The following is a 14,450-nucleotide window of genomic DNA, read 5'->3' as shown; positions in this document are numbered from 1 at the left end:
AAAAACAATTATTTTAATTAAAAAAATTAGAACTAGAACTGAGTTTTTAAACAGATAAACCAGACTTTATTTTTATTTTTTTAACCAATATAGTTTTTTATTTTTAAAACTAATATATTTCAAGTTATAAATCAATCCATTAAATCAATATAGTTCAAGTTATGAATGAACCCATTAAACCGATATATATAGTCTAAGTTATGAATCAACTCATAAATGCGGCGGGTTTTATAAACATATATTGTATACAAATTAACCACCTTGCTTGAATCCAAAGGAGAATTCTATCATTATGAATAACCAAACATTACATGACAACCATATAGAAGAAAAAAAACATAAAAAGAAGGGAAAACCTCTCTGATTACACATGCAAAAAGGTATTCCAGATACGAAAAGAAGGGGTTAAAATTTGTCCTTGTACAAGCGTAGAAAAGGTAAAGGACTGGTGAAATGTCGGTAACCCTCCTCCATGAATTCCGGCCACTACAAATGATGTCGTCTCCTCTCTTGTCTTTGCTGGCTTATCTCCATTAAAGCTTCGTGAACTTCTTGTGGTCATTGACATGTCAAGTCACAATCCCAATGTGGTGGCCACCTGCGATTATTCACAAGATGAAGATAAGTTCAACCAAAGGACAAACGTTAGAAATGATGAATACCTAATACTTGTTCTTAGATAACTAGAACAAGAAATGCTCCTAGCACACATTGCCTGGGTTTGAGCCAAATTTGTGTGGTAGGTTCGCATGGAAACACTGATATAGCTACAAAACTAGTCCTCAATCTGCACATCACCTAACTTAAGCATATCTTTCCAAATGTCAAAGATATCATTTCCTTTATATCTGCAAGGAAAGTTTTTTAAATTGTTAACTTCTCGTTGTCTTATTAATACATAAATTCAATCTAAAAATTAACACAAACAACCATCTAAAAGTTAACACAAACAACCATCAAGAAGAATGGAAAAAAAAGTTAATCCGAGTTAATCTAATTTATTTTATTAAAAAAAACTCATAATAACGTTGTTTTTCCACCGACACGGTCAAAATCATCCTCCAAATTATCCAATTGACTTGTCAAACCAATCCTTGTTAGGGATACATATATTGTTTAAATAAATCTAAAATGCTTATTAATTAAAAAAAAATTAAAAATACAAATTCACAGACGAACTTTTAACTTTCATGATATTTCAATAATTATGAAGGTATGATATAATCAAACTTGCAAAAAAATCTACAGTGCTTTAGGAGAAATCCAAGTCATTGGCCTTGATATGTTTTTTTCCCAGACGAGATAACGAAATTCAAGAATGGTCTCAAGATTATGAATAATGTGTATAAAAATCTGAATCAAATACGAGATGTTGAAGCTTCTCCATGGTTGGAAATTTTGAAATTTTGATGGCCAGTGAAAAGGGATTTTAGTAAAGGCAATACCTTTGTCTGTTAACCAAATTAAGGAACACAAGAAGCCGCATCAAACTTGGGACCTCCTCAGACTATGCTGAGATTTATGGCAACATACACTGAATAATTATTTCACTGTAAATTCCATGAACACGTTAAAATCCGAAAAGATTCTGCTGTGATATAGAAAACAAATCTAAAATGGCCACTTGAGATATTTTAGTGGAAACAATGGAGGAAGCGTGGAAACACAGCCACCTGAAAAGGGAGTAAAATATCAGAGTTAAAGCTGGAAATGAGTGCAGATATTAATTGCACAAACCCTTGTCTTAAAGGGTTAGATAACTGATGTAATGTAAAGTAGAAGACACAAAAAGACTAGCTAGGAACCGTGACTTGCACGAAGATGGGAAGAAGACAAAGTCGCTAAGTTCATCATCCCAACTCCCAAAATTGACAAATGGATAAGCTAGCCCTGCATTATTTTGTTTCTGTATTATAATTACTATTGTAAACTGATATTATTTTAGAGTTTTTTTTTTGTAGGTATTATGATCATCACCATCACAATCACTTTCATCATTTATATGTAAAGCAGAAGTTTAGCTCCCTCCATAACCATGATCAGAGTGCCAAGAGGGAACCAAAACAGTGTAATAGAGCTGCATAAGCAGAGGTATGATATGTAGATAAATGTAAAACATTATCAACATATGTGCAAAAATAGTGAGTATGCATCAACCATTTTACCTTCATCAATGGCGTATTTCTGAACGAAGGTACGCTATGATGGTTTCCAGGCATGAGCACATAGCTCATAATGGCCCTTTGAACAGAAACCATATGTCATAAATATATACTTTATTCATATATTCATGAGCATAGGAATTTTCCCTCGCTAATTAACCATGGAAACTACAAAAAGAAATATCAACAAGAAATATATAAACATAAAAGCGCTAATGAATCATACCGCACATAAATCACCTTCTCGAAGAGAAGGAATGACACTTTAATCCTGAAGCAGCAGGGAGGAGCCAGGAGCTGATCGTAGCAAGAAGAACCAGTAAAACTCAGGATGGATAGCGCCACTGATAGTCAAAAACCAAATAAAAAGAGCCCATGGTTATCCTTAGGGCGCTATCCCTCCTGAGCTTAACAGATTCTTCCATACTTCTATATATCAAGCCTTTCAGCTAGTTAGCTTCAAAGGGACCAAAACCATAGCCGAGGTTAGTAATGGTGGGGATGGTTTGAAGGAGGGGAAGGTGTATTTATAGCAGAAACTCATAAGAGAACGTGGGGGTGTGAAGACAAATGTCATTTCTGGAGCCCCATAAGAACTTGACTAAATACCCTCATTGACAAATAACAGTGTTTTCTGGTTTAGGGGATGTTTGTTTTGTATACAATATTTTTATAGAAAAATGTTTTATGGATTTTTTTTGTGTTCGTTTCTCCTAAAATATTTCAAAGAAAAATTCTTCAATAAAAAATATTTTACTGTTAATCTTGAAATTTAGTTCATTTGTTTGAAAATAATTTCAGCTCATAAAACTTTTATAAAATATTTTATAAATAATAATCTTTTTATAATATCATTTAATTATTTTAACTATCATTGTTTTTATTACCATCACAACTATTTCATTTTAAAAAAAATAATTTCAAGTCATAAAAATTTATAAAATATTTTATAAATAATAATATTTTTAGAATATTATTTAACTATTTCATTACCTTCTTGACCCATCATCATCTCACAGTCACTAATAGTCTAATACTATAATCACCACGATCTCTCAGTACCTCTTCCTCCTCTATTATCATCATTAAAAAATATTTTATCAAAAAAAAAAAATTCAAGCCAAATATTTTATTATGCAGAACAAATCAATGCTTAGTTTTCAATGGTTTTTTTGGTTGAGGGTCAAAGCGTATTTAATGTCTCTGCCGACTACGGTTGGAATACAATGATATACGGGGAGGTTTATACGGTATACGTACATTCTTTCTTTCTTTGGTGAAATATTGTACTCCCACAATTTCTTTGCTTCATGATTACTTACTTATCCTTTCTAGTTAATCTTCTGATTAATGATTACCGTCGTAGTTTTTTCAACAGGCAAGACTATGGTGCAGAAGTTTATATCTTGTTTAATTATGATATACCGCGTATTTACCATGTTGTTGGCCCATTTTCTCACTTTATTTCTGCTAACGCAGTTTTTAGTTCTTATCTTTTACGTGTTTTTATGCTATAGTGATTATTTTTTAAAAAAAAAAATTTATTTAAAATATTTAAAAAAATTATTTTTGATATTAACAATACATCAAAACAATAAAAAAATATTAAAAAATTAAAATTTTTAAAAACATGATTTTAATCGTAGCACAATTATGTAATATTTAATTATTATCTTGAGACAAAATAAATAAATAAGTTTTTTATAATTTTTGTTTTAAAATTACAATTTTTTTAAAAAAAATTATTTTAAATATAGATTTATTTTATAGTTCTCTTTTCATTTCTGTATTTATCCATTTTATTCAGAAACACTAATAATCTTATCATACACATTCATTAATTACACATGCATGTGTGTTTGGTGTAAATAGGTAAGTTTGAAAAAAATTAGCTATGCAATTCAATGCATATTTTTTAAACGTCTGGTAGGAAAAAGTAGGGAACGAACCTACATATTTTGAAATTTATTTTAAAGATCAAAGTTGATTCTTGATGGTGCTAAATAGTTTCTCAATAACCATCTCGATTTCTTGCCCTTTTTCTTTCTCGTGAGTAGAGTAAGATTCAAATTCAAACTCCTCCTTGTTTTTTTTTTTAAAAAAAAAGGCCAAACTCTTCTCCTTTCTTTTTACAAGATATATTACTTTTTATTTTGATTTGTAGTTTATAAATATATATGGATTGCAGTTCCTTTTGTTAAATGTGTATTATTTCCAAATAAAGGTAGATGTCTGTTTGGAAGTGTGGTTACGATTGCTTTTTAAAGTATTTTTCACTCAGAAATGTATCAAAATAATATTTTTTATTATTTTTAAAAAATTATTTTTGATATTTGCGCATCAAAATGATCTAAAACCACCAAAAACATATTAATTTGAAGGAAAAAAATAAAAAAAATTAATTTTTTTCAAAAATATTTTTAAAACACAAAAACAAACAGGACAATATCAAATGCGATATTAATATATTGAATGTTTGAAAAAAAAATCTCTCCTATCCAAATCTTCCTCTATATAACAATCCAACCGTGTTTTTAAAGATTTTTAAATTTTTATAATCTCAAATTAATTTTTATAATATTTTTTTGATTATTTTGATGTACTGGTATAATTTTTTAAAAGAAATAAATATTATTTTAATATATTTTTAAACAAAAAAACTAAAAAAAAACTTTAAAAAATAACATCTTTCTATTCCAAGTTATAACATGTGAAAGTACTAATCAAGGCCTATGGGACATCGACACATGAAACGAGCTTAGGCTCATGAAACATCGAAAATATATTAATTTGAAGTAAAGAAAAAAATAATTTTTTTTTATATTTTTCAAAAACATTTTTAAAACACAAAAACAAACAGAATCATATCAAATATGATATTAATATATTGAATGTTTGGAAAAAAAATCTCTCATTTCCAAATCTTTCTACTGTGTTTTTTAAGATCTTTAAATTTTTATAATCTCAAATTTATTTTTTTAATATTTTTTTATCATTCTGATGTATTGATATAATTTTTTTAAAAAAATAAATATTATTTTAATATATTTTTAAATAAAAAATCAAAATAGAACTTTAAAAATAACATCTATCGTCCAAGTTTTAACGTGTGAAAGTACTAATTAAGGCCTATGGGACATTGACACATGAAACGAGCTTAGGCTCAAATGTCTTCACTGAATCTTTTCTCAGCTCCAGATCATGTTTCAAGACTCTTTTTTTCACATCATATCAATGTTTCCATAATCAAAACGAATTTCACCTTGTCTCCTAAATTATTGATCATTGCTATCTCCATTAATGGCAAATCTGTGATCATGATATAATATGAAGACGCGGGACCAGGAAATATACTCTAATTAAAATTATGATACCTGAAAGTACTCCTTCCTAATTGTTTGGTGTCGGCTCTGAAAACTTCACCGTTGATCGGGAAAGTTCCTTTCTCGGTGATAATTACATCGACCATTAATTACATTAATCAAGTATTATATAAAAAAACATGCCCTACCTGTATCCGTTTCTTTGTCCTGAGACAATAAATGAACACCATCTAAATTGTAATATTTTTCTTAATACGCACACCTTCCGTTCTAAGAGTAAATATTTTCGCATCGTCAGTTTATATATATTTTAATTAATTTTTTAAAATTTTAAAATTAATAATTATATAAATCTTTAATAATTCTAAAATTTATAACATTTCAATTAATGATTTTCAGAGCTAAAATCTTCGATTATTGTTTTTTGTTTTGTTTTGGACTATGAGGAGGGCAAAGGCAATAATTTCTAAAGACAAAGGCTAGCACGTTCATCAACCTCTTTCGTGAGAAGAGAATTGTACCGCAGTTGACGTTCATGGGTGTCATGGCTGTATTACTGAGATATCTTTGTGCAAGATTTTCCGATCAGAAAATAACATTTCCTCAAGACACTGCTTTAACCGCATTATCATCTTGTACGAAGACGAGTCATTACATGGCTATTCAATGCTCCTGCCACAGTCATTATAGCCACTGCTTCCATTGCCAAAAACACCATCCACAGTCACATTGCATACATCGCATCCACACATTCTCTTTATGTACCTTGATATGACAACACACACCTCATGTATAGCAATCAATGGAAATAAATTCTCTATTTTACTCTGCATAACATTTGGAAACACTCAATCTGACAATGCTCAACTACTATCACCAACTTTTCATGCTCAGAGAACAAATTTCGAATTGATTTCCAATGAAAATCACATGCCACAGCCTTCGCAACCAGCAATACCTGCCCCATTGGAATAAAATTGAAGCAAATGGTGCCAAAAAACTATTCAGTCTCGTATAGTAAGGTCCCATTTATAAAATGTTCAGCGTATGACTGATGATATTGGCAATGATGCCAATGATGCCAATGTTAGACGCTCTATTGACCCCTGGCTATATCTATGTCTTGTTCTTGCGATGAAAACCCAGTAATTCCTTACCAGTGTTTAATAATGGGGTGCCATTTTTGGGAAAATCCCGAACTCTGTCAACACTTCTTACCCAAATAAAACTTTTCGCTGACTCTTATATGGAAGCCCCTTCGAAATTGTACCAGCTTCCCTGGCTTCTTTTTTAACTTTCTACTTCCCAGGCCTCTGTTGCTCGTTTTTCAGTCGCATGATGAGCCAGCCCCCACCTCCCAGGCCTGGAGAGGGACAGAGGCGCAGCTGCACAGGAAACCTTACCAGAATTTCAGAGTCCCCTCGCGACTGTCAATGTACTTTCCCTAAATACCCCTACAGGATTCAACTGGGATATTAGCACCGACTCATTTTTTTTTAAGAATATTTCAATGTTATAAGGCATAATTAAAGCAAGTTCATTATAAAATATTTTAATATACTTCCCTTTATAAATTATTAACAGCACCTCTAAGTCAATACCTTAGCTCTCCTACTTTGTAAAAATACTTGAATTAATGACAACTTAACCGATCCTTGTATTTTCACGAAGTAAATCCCTGTATTTTTTTTTAATGATAACCTAATCCTTTGACGATATTTGACTGTCAAATTTATAACAAAGGTAACATAATAAGTGGAGGTAAGAAATATGGGTGAGGAGGTTGTGTTTTTTAGCCTATCAATAAAGTTTACGAGCCTCCTTCTTTATAGGTTGTTAAGCTTAGAGGTTTAGCTATTGAATGTGGTTGTTGAATTTGAACTTCTAATATTCATGTAAAAAAAAAATTATGAAGGGATTTGGAGACGTAGGTGTTTAAGTTAATGTTTGTAAAGAAAAAGAGAAGTCTTTCGGGTTGTGTTGGTGTCCATGCAAAAAGGTTTTTATATTGAAGGTTCAAGAAGAGAGTCTAAAATTTTTACATGGGTGTTTATATATTTGTGTCTTTCTTATGGTTAAGAGAAATTTTTAAATACTCATGAGCCACACCCTCTTACATGAAGTAGCGGGGCCATATGGTGATGGGTTGCATGTTCAAATGACACCTGGTGGTGAGCTGTTACCTTAGCATTAAATGCTGAGGACCAATTATATAAAAGGTTGATGGCCAAAATCGAACATGGTCAATAACATTGGATCTTGTCTTGTAGAGTCCATCTAAGACCAAGGGACCCCTAGGCCCTATCTTGGACCTATCACTTTGGGTTTGGGTATTAGTAGGATTGGTAAAGAATATTTTTTTGAAACCGTCACTTGCCTCCTCTGAGTCTTTATGGTCATAGTGATGCAAAAACTTTTGTCAAAATAGAACTATTTGAAGAAGCACATATGAAGTAATGGGAAATTTATATATACTAATGGGCCATACCCATTTACATGAAGTAGTAGGTTGCATGTTTAAATGACACTTGGTAATAAGTTAATACATTAGCATTAAATGTTGAGAACCAATCATATAGAAGGTTGGTGGCCAAAATCAGACTTAAGCAGTAACATTGGATCCTGTCTCATGGAATGTCTTCAAGAGTGGGGGACCCTTAAGCCTTATCTTAGACCTATCATTTTGGCCCTGACATGTTAGTAGGATGAGAAGGAATATGTTTTTGAACCCATCATTTGCCCCTCCAAGTCTTTGTGGTCATAGTGACATACAAACTTAAGCTTATTTTGTCAAAAGTGAACTCCTTAAAGGAGCACTTATGAATTATTTTAATTTACATTATTACCACTACCTATCTATTTATTAAACATGACGTCTCGGGTAGCATCATAACTAATAGGTTTCAGGAACCTGGTTGGGAACATACAATCTTTATAAACTAAAAACTATCTTAAGTTGTATAAAAGTTGGTCATTTTGTTAGATAAGAAACATTGCCTAACATTAAAAAAAAAAAAAAAAGATATTAGTATTGACCTTAGAGGTGAGAGGGGTTTTCCCCTACCATGCATGAATGTTTAGGATCAAGTAAAAAAACAACACCTATATTGAAGGACTACTTAAGAGATAAATGATCTCAAGATGAAAGCGTTGATGTTAATTTTGAGTTTAACTTATTAAAATAGGTGAGAGTCTAGTTATAGGGTTTTTGATATCTTTATATGTTAATCATGGTGCTTTGGATGTTCCTGGTGGGCTTGGTTAAGGATGTCCATCGTTTAAGAAAATCTCAAGTCTTTTATGTATTAAAAGTGCTTTCAGCAATTTAAAATGATTTATTAAACTTGTCAAGAAGATCAATTATCAATGGAACTATAGGGTTGTTTGTGCTACCTAAGGTAGCATTAAGGCCAAGAGATCTTGGGATCTAGGTTGAAACCCTACAATTTATTTATAGTCAATGTATTCTCAGCCCAAATAAGAGTTAATAAGTCTTGTCAAATAAGATTTGCCATTTAAAACAATAATGTGTGAAGGTAGCGACGTAGAAGATATTCCTTGACATTAGAGGAGGCTGATTTGATTATTAAAAATGTTATAGATACTTGAGTCAAGTTATATATACTAGCAATAAGGCCTTCAAAATAAGGTTTTATATTAGGATTAGGATTGAGTGTGTAAATGGCATTGATGTCTTCTTTAGAAGGTGAACCTCATTAATCGAGTAAATTTAAGTGTTTGTTATGATTTTTTCGGCATGTATCTGTTAATGTGTGAGTTGTTTTGCCATTCTAAAAGCAATGTGGTGCCTTTTATTGTTATTTTGTCGCTCTAAAGACAAGAGTTTTGGGTCTTTTTGAGGAGTTAAACTATGCATGATGGGGATTATCCTTTTAGTTATATCTATTAAAAGGACTAATCAAAGATTAATACAAGAGAATAAGTGTAAAAAAATTTAATTTTAATTATATATGTGTTTAAGAATGCATTTTAGGAAGAAAAGTCTTGGATATTGTTGGAGATGAGAGATCACGAAGATCTAAAACATAAATAAGAATCTTGTATCATTTTGGAGAAAAACTAGTAATGGAGACATAGAAAAGGATCCATGATATTTTTAAAGATACGTGATTATGGAGACCTAGAGAAAGATTTTAGATCATTTTAGAGAAATATATTTGATGTATGTTGGTCTTTATAAAACATTTTCCAAGATTGGCTAAATTCATGACATGCAAAACCCCTAAAGAGGTATCAATCCCAAAGCTTTATTGTTTGGTTTTTGTCCTGAAAAGAAACCTAGTGAAAAGAGATAAGGTACCTGAAGTTGTTAGGCTGTGAAAGTGACAATAAAAAGAATAACAAAATAGAAGATTATATATAAAAAAAATTGGTTTCCACTATACTTATATATAGATAAATAAATTATAAAAATCCTAATAGATTCAAATGACTTAGATTGTGTGCCTAAGGGATCTCTTTACGTATAGACGAGCCTGATATTATATAAGTCTAACTAAGGTCATATTTTTATATATTTTCTTGTGGAATCCTGATTCTTTCAAGATGTAAAAGAAATAATGAACTAGTAGGACCAAGTTAATGATAACATGGGATTGTAAATATATTTTTTTTAGAAGAGATTGGTCATGACTTGCATGCTTATGTATTTGTACATAAAAGGAGAATTTGAGTGACACGTGTGAAGTTCTGTCAAATGGGATTGCATGAACAATGAAATGCATTATACTATTTTAAATTGCATGTGTTAAATAGGCATCTAAATGTTCTAAAAACGACGATGTGCATCATGTGGTATTAATTCTCGTGATGGGATTGATAGTTTATATACTTTGTAGTCAATCAGTTTGGTTACACATGACATTGACTTTATTCATGTAAATATATTTAATTTTAATAAAGATTTTATTTATCTTTAATATTCATCAAATATTTAATTAAAGAATCTAATATTTGATTGATGAATATAGAATAAAGATAAAGTTCTTGGGACAAAAAGACTTTGCAAAACAAATTATAAAATTATTATAATTATAGAATTTTTATTGCATTAAAGCATTGTTCCTAAATGTTCCTTGTTAGTGTTCTATTAAAAATGAATATTAATTAAAGTTGTTAAGACTAGTACATATTATGCTCTTTGTTTTATAAAAGAAAGTAGTTATTCGTGTAAGCTGAGGTATGAGAAATGCATATAACTAATATGTAAGTGCTTGTCAGATGACATGTACACTGAACCGAACCGCATAAGAATTCTATATGGAGAGATCACTCGTGTCTATGAAAAGGTTCACGTGATGGTTATGTAAGTTATCCTTATACTTGAGACACTAAGTTATCTTATATAGAAAATGTTATGTTTTGATCTTGCTACACGTTGTCCTAATCAATTATAACAAACTAGCAGATTTTGGGTATAGCAAGAATTGTATAAAAGTATTTGAGTAATCAAGAGATGATTCATCACCTTAGGTGAATTAGAGAAGATGTTCCACATGTTCTCAAATAGATTAATTGTAAATCCTTATATAAGGTAGAATTAGATTTGAAAAGATTTTCAAATCTTATTCAAATAATTAATGACTATGGTGGAGAAAGCAAACATGATTTCACATAATAGACATATTCTAGGTTATAATGTTTAAATTAGAACATTCTTGATGAACTGATAATAATTACACTGAGTGACTAATCATTGAAAGGTTAAGTCAAATCACTTATGACTTCCCTAATATTCAAGGGATCATGACATGTTGTTAAACATTATACTTGATCTTTAAATATCAATCAATTAATTATTGAATTTATAATAAATTAATTTATTTAATCCTATTTTATTTAAGATTGAGATCTATATTTGGATCAACTTATTAGAGAACTTAATGAGTCACACATATAAGAATCATTGATTAGAAATTAAAATATGATGATTATTTAAGTTTGACTTGATTGTAAATACGTTTTAGAGATTGAGGACTAGACTGTATTTATAAAGAGAATTAAAATTTATACATGTATGTTTAATATTATAGTGTAAAGTGTTTTTCAATTGAAAATGTATCATAATAATATTTCTTATTTTTTTTTAATTTTTAATATTAATATTTCTAAAAATCATTTAAAATTAACCATTTAAAAGGTATCAATTTAATACCTTTTTTTTTAACGAAAAATAATTTAGAAAACGTTTTAAAACACAAAAATAAACACTTACACTGTTTAAGACAAACCAATTGGTTTAATTAGCCATGCCATTTGTGATTGAGTGCTTCATTCTATTATTGCAAGCCCTCGTAAAGTATTGTGGAATTGAGAAATACTAAAAAAAACTTATTCTCTTAAGGCCCATGGGGATATATCTTCCTACGCCTTTTGACCATGCCAAAACACTTGTAAAGCTTGGGAAAATCCCGAACCACACACAAATTCATGAAAAAACTTAATAATAATTATAAATGATGTTATAATTTAATAATTATAATTATATTATGTCCGATATAAACTGTGATTATTTGAAATTAAAAGGATAATTATTAATTTATATTTATATGAACTGGTTTGATTTTAAATTATGTATAATCTATGTTTTATTTAGTCACAAAGTAATTATCACTTATTCGTAAATTAATTACTAGGTATTGACGAAGGGAATTTTAATCGGGAAGAATTGTAGAAAAATTACTGGAGTAATTTTCACCCCTGAAAGTGAGAATAAAGGGGGGTGGCGAGGGCATATTAGTCCAAAAGGTAAACTTGGTACGTGGTCCTCTCTCACGGAAATAAAATCCAATCTAAAGAAAGCTGGAGTCATCATGCCTCTTGGGCATGATATTAATGACACCATCTGTCAAACCGATTTATGACGCAGTAATGGCAGCTGGATTTGCAGAACTTTAGGGTACCCCTTCTCAATGATTCATGGGGCATGTGTTAGAGAATTCCTGGCCGTAGGATTGAGATCATTGCACTTTTCATTCAAAAGAAGATACAAGATAGGACAAAAATGGGTGTTTTGTAGTGAGTGAGATGTTATTTTTAAAAATATTTTTTATTTAAAAATATATTAAAATAATATTTTTTATTTTTAAAAAGTTATTTTAAATACTAGAATAAAAAAATAATTTTAAAATAAAAAAATATAATTTTAAAAAATATAATTTTAACTATGTTCTGAAACTGTCACTAAACCAAACTTGACACAGCAAGTTGATATAGGATCCTATCTCTTTACTTAAATTAAATTTTAAAAATAAATTAAATTTTAATTGATTTAAAATGATAAAGTAAAATTTAGTTTGATTTAAATTAAAAAAATAAAAATATATATTATTTAGATTAAAAAAACTTAACTTATCATTCAGATCATGAATGAAAAATCGAGATTAAATAACTTTGAATATAATTTTTTTTTTAGTTTTTTACTAAAAAATAATACTATATTCGAATAAGTTTATACATTAATTAAAATTACCTTTCTTTCAATAATCTTAAGTGTGTATTTTTCATACTGACTCAATACATTATATTGATTTTATTATTTAAAATTAAAAAGTTAAGAAAAAATACCTATCTTGGTAGTAGAGTTGGTAGTAGAGTTATAGCTTAAATCTTTTTCAATAGGGGAAAACACAAAACAAAAGGGATTGTCGCTTACAAAGCCATCAATGGAGAAAACTTCGAATTCTAACTTGAAAGTAAAGTCTGACGGCAAAACCCAACTCAAAGGCAAAAAAGTTGGTGGAATAGATTATCAAAAGTTCCTATAATATTGACTTTATTTTTTTTAATAATAATGAAACAATTGTTCTTCCTTCATAATTATAGCAATGTTTGATGATAATTTTGTTTGAGAGTTAAAGTATACCTCACTGCTCATATGTACTATACTTTTCTTAAGAAATTGTTTATTTAATTAATTTACTGGTTGCTTTACGAGGGATTAAAATAACATTATTTTAATTTTAAAAAATAATTTAACTGGTCATGTTTTGAGTTTACTTCCTAATAATTATAGGTTTCAGTCATTTTAAGATTACTAAAGGCTTACATGGTCGTTAACTTCAGAACCCGTGGGATTAGTCGAGGTACACGCAAGTAGTTAGCTTGAACATCCACGTTAATAATAATTAAAAAAAACCTTACTTTCTTAATTACTACTAAAAAAGATAAAATTATTGAAATTTAAATCTATTTTCAATGAAAAAATATGTTGAAAACACAACTATAGGAAAAATATTTTTGTTACCACTCTAGCTAAAATTAAGATTTTTTTTATATATATAAGCTCTAAAGATAATAATTAATTACCTCGGTATAGTTTACCAGTTATTAAAATATGTTATAATTCTTAAATAATATTTATTCTTAAATTCTAGCAAGTTCAAAACTAAATAAATATTGAGTTTTTTTTTTAATCGTCTAGTAAGTGGCCTAGTGGTAAGAGTTTGGGACCAAAAAATTTGTTCCTCTATGGTCTTAAGTTCGAGCCATGTAGTTGTTATTATGATAGCTACTAGAAGCTTACATGGTTGTTAATTTCAGAATATGTAGGATTAGTCGAGATACATGCAAGCTGATCCGGATACCAATATTAATTTATAAAAAAAAACAATATTAAGTTTTTTTAATAAAAAACTATTCGTGATGTTTTTTATATCATAATCTGTAAGCCCAAAACCAGCCAGAGACGGCAAGGCCGGTCTTGCTGAGAAGTGCTGTGATCTCGTCGTGTTCACACCATACCGCCTCTGGTTCATTCTAAATGCACCACGTGGTGGTCAGAGGTTTGCCTTCTCACGGGCTAGCTGTGCCTGTGCGATTCATGACTCTAGGGCCACGTGCTAGCCCCTTCAAGTCTTCAACCTAATAAAAATTCAAGAGTTAGGTAAATTTTAAGATTTCGGTGGTGTGTATTTTTTTAAGTATTTTTAATATAATTACATAA

The 14,450-nt window shown here is 29.7% G+C and overlaps 1 long non-coding RNA gene across 2 annotated transcripts; it reads right to left on the bottom strand.

The window, feature by feature from the left end:
- Positions 1-265: 265 nt before the first annotated feature.
- Positions 266-2,767, bottom strand: LOC112324514 (uncharacterized). Of its 2 annotated transcripts, none has more exons than XR_002978409.2 (2): positions 2,389-2,767; positions 266-2,241 (listed from the first exon to the last, which is right to left on the bottom strand). It is a non-coding gene; the product is annotated as an uncharacterized LOC112324514 (long non-coding RNA). The 2 variants fall into 2 exon arrangements; XR_002978408.2 differs by having other exon boundaries at positions 266-1,673.
- Positions 2,768-14,450: the final 11,683 nt, after the last annotated feature.

This window comes from Populus trichocarpa, chromosome 16 (genome assembly GCF_000002775.5).
Source record: "Populus trichocarpa isolate Nisqually-1 chromosome 16, P.trichocarpa_v4.1, whole genome shotgun sequence".
Taxonomy (NCBI): domain Eukaryota; kingdom Viridiplantae; phylum Streptophyta; class Magnoliopsida; order Malpighiales; family Salicaceae; genus Populus; species Populus trichocarpa.
The sequence above is the reverse complement of the archived record's forward strand: the minus strand, read 5'-3'. Positions and strand labels throughout refer to the sequence as shown.